This window comes from Nanorana parkeri, unplaced genomic scaffold, assembly GCF_000935625.1.
Source record: "Nanorana parkeri isolate BGI_ZX_2015 unplaced genomic scaffold, ASM93562v1 scaffold31, whole genome shotgun sequence".
In the NCBI taxonomy this organism is placed as follows: Eukaryota; Metazoa; Chordata; class Amphibia; order Anura; family Dicroglossidae; genus Nanorana; species Nanorana parkeri.
In genome coordinates, this window is record NW_017306299.1 from 1,323,221 (window position 1) to 1,328,323 (window position 5,103).

Here is a 5,103-nt window from a genome sequence, read left to right on the forward strand (position 1 = left end):
ACTTTCCTTGCAGCTCCTTACCTGCCGCAGCGGGCTTCTTACAGCACCGGACCGTCAGCAACCGCTTCCTTCACTGGACCAGCGGTACTGGGCCCCAAGCCCCGGCGTCCTCCACCTCCTCACCTGTCAGTGCCCACCTGGCGATAGTTCTATCGTCCCAGTCTCTGCCACTGCAGGATGTAGCGGAGTCCCAGCAGGGCAATGTGAAGTGCAGCCTCGGTGGGGGAGCGCGGGAGTTCCCTCTGCTCTGTGTTTCGGCTCTCTCTCTCCCCTCCTGCTCTCGCTGCTGGGCTGGAGACGGAGCCGTGTCTCAGTGAAGTGCCGGTGGGGGGGAGTGCCTCTGGGGTCCGTCTTCCTGTCCTGGGCCCCCTCTAAGTGGCAGAACTCCAGGGCCCGGTCGCAGCTGCGACCTTTGCGACCCTGGTAGTTCCGCCACTGGTTTTAGTTTAGTTTTGTCAACTAGATTTCCAGTAAAGAAAGTTGCAATGTATTTTTGTCATAGTTTTAGTCGTATTAACTTAGTTTTTTTAGTTTTCATCAGTGAAAACATGCAGATGACGAAACATTTTAGTCGACTAAATTAACTGTTCGCCTTGCAATCGTCTGTATGGTAGATTCCCACCGTATTTTGCGCACTAGATGGAAATTTCTATGGCCTCCATCTACTGTAGTGGCCATAATGTAATTGGAATTTCCTGTGCTCCTTGGCTCCATCCAGTGACTATAAGGCCCTGATCTGGAAGGGATCCATGCACGGATCCTCTCCTTATCAGGGCAGTAGAGCGGATGTCATCAATGGGACATCCATGTCCCTACAGTGTTTTCCTCCACCTTTGGTGGTTGGTCTATAGGGAATTTGATGTAAATGGACATATGTCCGTTTACATCAGACTACCCCCGATCCGGCACAATCAGGTCCAGCGAAACAGAGCTCTAATCTGTTTGCTCTTCCGGACCTGGCCAGATGCGGGGGCAACTGGGTGTAAACGGAGTTACAGTCTATGAAAGGGGCCTAATGAGGTGCGCATTCACAACACAGACGTTCAGCTCAGTGAACATTTTATAAATACACCCCCTATGTTTTATAAATACAACCCTATGTTTTATAAATACACCCCTATGTTTTATAAATACACCCCCTATGTTTTATAAATACACCCCCTATGTTTTATAAATACACCCCTATGTTTTATAAATACACCCCTATTTTTTATAAATACACCCCTATGTTTTATAAATACACCCCTATTTTTTATAAATACACCCCTATGTTTTATAAATACACCCCTATTTTTTTATATAAATACACCCCTATGTTTTATAAATACACCCCTATTTTTTATAAATACACCCCTATGTTTTATAAATACACCCCTATTTTTTTATAAATACACCCCCTATGTTTTATAATTTATAAATACGCTGCTATGTTTTATAAATTTACCCCCATATTTTTTTTAAATACACCCCTATGTTTTATAAATACACCCCCTATGTTTTATAAATACACCCCTAGGTTTTATAAATACACCCCTATGTTTTATAAATAAACCCCTATGTTTTATAAATACGCTCCTATGTTTTATAAACACACCCCTATGTTTTATAAATACACCCCCTATGTTTTATAACTACACCCCTATGTTTCATAAATACACCCCTAGGTTTTATAAATATACCCCCCCTATGTTTTATAAATACACCCCTAGGTTTTATAAATACACCACCTATGTTTTATAAATACACCCCTATGTTTTATAAATACACCCCTAGGTTTTATAAATACACCCCTAGGTTTTATAAATACACCCCTATATGTACTTTTTTATGTAGAAAATTGTTTTTAAATGTTTTTACTTTGGAAATATCTATTATATATGATAAAATAGTTTTATTAGCGGCATTGTTAACCTGTATCACTGTTCTACTTTTATTTCATGACTTGGAGCACGAAGTGAAACTCCCCATATATATCAGAGCTCGGAGACCCGGATACAAGACGCAGAACAATTTTCTGTGTAACAGATTACATCATGCAGGCTAATGAATGCAGATCGGCTGAACATGACAATAATTAGCCCTAGGTGCCTTTCACTTTTTCTTACGTGACATCTCCAGCAGCAACTTCCTGAGAACTTACTTCTTCCGCATCTTGTTCATCACGGTCGGTTCTTATGAATTTGATCACGTGATAGGTGAACTATGCAATGATTCACAGGAGAGCTGAAAGGATTAGCTGACTGAAGATCAGAACATCACTATCTCCAGAATTCCTTCGTAGTGTATAGAACAAGTGTGCATGGCCTCGTACTAGATGTTCCTGAGTGCAAAAAACAGTGACTACTGCTGTTGTAATCTGCAAAACATTCATTTACAACTCAGATCATTGCTAAATGTATGAAAACCTATCAATTAATTTCTCTTATTTGCTCCCTTTTGTTATATCTGTTCTATAAGTGCAAGATCTACCAGAAATCCAGGAAGCTGATAACTTCCTGTGCTGTCTGCCTCTTCTGTACTCTTATCATCAGTTACATTGTTCACAGTTCTCTTTGTGGGCATAGAACAACCCCCCTCCTGTGTTGTGGAGGGGAGGTTCTGTAGTCCCAAAACACTTCTTGTCCTAAGGTGATAATGCGGTTCCTCCATAGATACAGTACAGTGAATGAGCGTTGTCGCCCTAGGAAAGGAAGTGTATTACTGGCAGAATCAACAGGTGAAACTGAAAAGAAGGCTTAAGAAACAAATGCAGCTACCACATCTAAGGACTGTATAGACACTCACTGGCCACTTTATTAGGTACACCTGTTCAATTGCTTGGTAACACAAATTGATAATCAGCCAATCACATTGCAGCAACTCAATACATTTAGGCACCTAGTTGTGGTAAAGACGACTTGCTGAAGTTCAAACCGAGCATCGGAATGGGGAAGAAAGGGGATTTAAGTGACTTTAAACATGGCATGGTTGTTGGTGCCAGACGGGCTGGTCTGAGTATTTCAAAAACTGCTGATCTACTGGGATTTTCACGCACAACCATCTCTCGGGCTTATAGAGAATGGTCCAAAAAAGAGAAAATATCCCGTGAGTGGCAATTGTGTGGACGAAAATGCCTTGTTGATGTCGGAGGTCAGAGGAGAATGGGCAGACTGGTTCGAGATGATAGAAAGGCAACAGTAACTCAAATACCCCCTCGTTACATCCGAGGTATGCGGAATACCATCTCTGAGCATGCAACGCATCGAACTTTGAATCAGATGGGCTACAGCAGCAGGAGACCACACCGGGTGCCACTCCTGTAAACTAAGAACAGGAAACGGAGGCCACAATTCGCACAGGTTCACCAAAATTGAACAATAGAAGATAAGAAAAACGTTGCCTGGTCTGATGAGTCTTGAGTTCAGCTGCGACATTCTGATAGTAGGGTTAGAATTTGGCATAAACAACATGAAAGCATGGATCCATCCTACCTTGTATCAACGGTTCAGGCTGGTGGTGATGGTGGTGTAATGGAGTGGGGGATATTTTCCTGGCACACTTTGGGCCCGTGATGCTATCATGTCAATATGGACCAAAATCTCTGAGGAATGTTTCCAACACCTTGTTGAATCTATGCCACGAAGAATTAAGGCAGTTCTGAAAGCAAAAGGTGGTCCAAACCGGTACTAGCAAGGTGTACCTAATAAAGTGGCCGGTGAGTGTATATTAGATTTTGTTCTTGGGTTTAGATACACTTTAATGAGACAGTCTGCTAAGCTGAGCTATTTGAAATCCAATCCTTTTCATGAAAATTGTTGGGGGTTCCTGTAACCTTTGAATGGCCATATAGATGTAGTAGATTTATAGTCCCTACCCTTTCACAGTATAATAGTTGATCATGGTTTCATCATGGAAAAAAGCACTTCATTCATCTGCATATTCATTACCATTACCATTGCACTGCAGGAGCCATGAAAGCTAGGGAGCTCATACAAATACCAGTTGTCTTCTGGGAGGAATTCTTTGGCTGACCTCTTTGACCTCCTACACCTTGCTATGATCTATATTGGCATACATGTTTCCTGCAGAGGTTGTGTTTACTACACTTACGAAATCAGAATAACATGTCATTGAGCCAGAGGTGCCCAAGCTATTACACAACCTTGGTGTGTATGTATATATAAGGTAAAGCTATTTTGAAAGATGCCCCCGGGAACCCCGTTTGACTACGTAATGTCAAAGCGATGTGTTTTTGGGAAACTGGAATAACCGTGTCAATCAGGTCACTGCTGTGAATGTTCTTCTTGAGGATACAGCGGCCACATAAGTGTTCCAAGGATTGGGGAAAACAAAGTATGTTGACTGCAGGGAGGCACTCTGTGGTGGCAGCTTTTGCAAGGAAGAACTGTTTTTTTGTAGGGGAATCTTGGCACGAAGTCGATTTTCCTGCTAGGAAGGGAGTTGATGTGTTTGGATTCATTTTTATGCTAAATGTTTTAAGGCTCATTACAGTCTATCTCCAGGTTGTAGGGCTCTCCGCCCTCTCTACCTCTCTGAAGCCCCCTCTGCACATTTAAACAAGTATGCCTTATCTAGAACAAACAATGTTGAGGATATTACAAATAACATTGAAGAACAGTTTTGTGTGTAACATTTGGTTTCCAGTTGTCTCCGTTTGCTGGGGACAGCCCCCGCTTTGAGAGGTCTATCCCCAACAAAAAAAGGTCCCCAGTGATGTCCCCAGTGGCAGTGATATGCAGAGTGGCAACAATGCCAGGTTGTGGAACATTCTCTGCGCTGAAAGAAGTTGAAACTGACAGGAGGTGTGATCTCCACCCAACAATTAAACTAGATTCCTGGCTCCTGTACAGCCCAGACCAACCACTGCCTTTGTATTTGCTTTTACATTACTGGCCACTCCCCGTATGCCTCATTGGCTCCTCCCCTCGACTAAAGGGAAATAACAAGCCCCAAAAGGAGTTTGGGGGATTACCCTGCACCCCCTGTGGTAGGGACACTGTAGACAAGTTCGTTTACGTGGCTGCGTGACCAGCCGGTGCCATGTGCCATGCGCCATGCGTTCCTCCACTCTTCGTGTATCTCTATGACAAAATGTACCTTTCC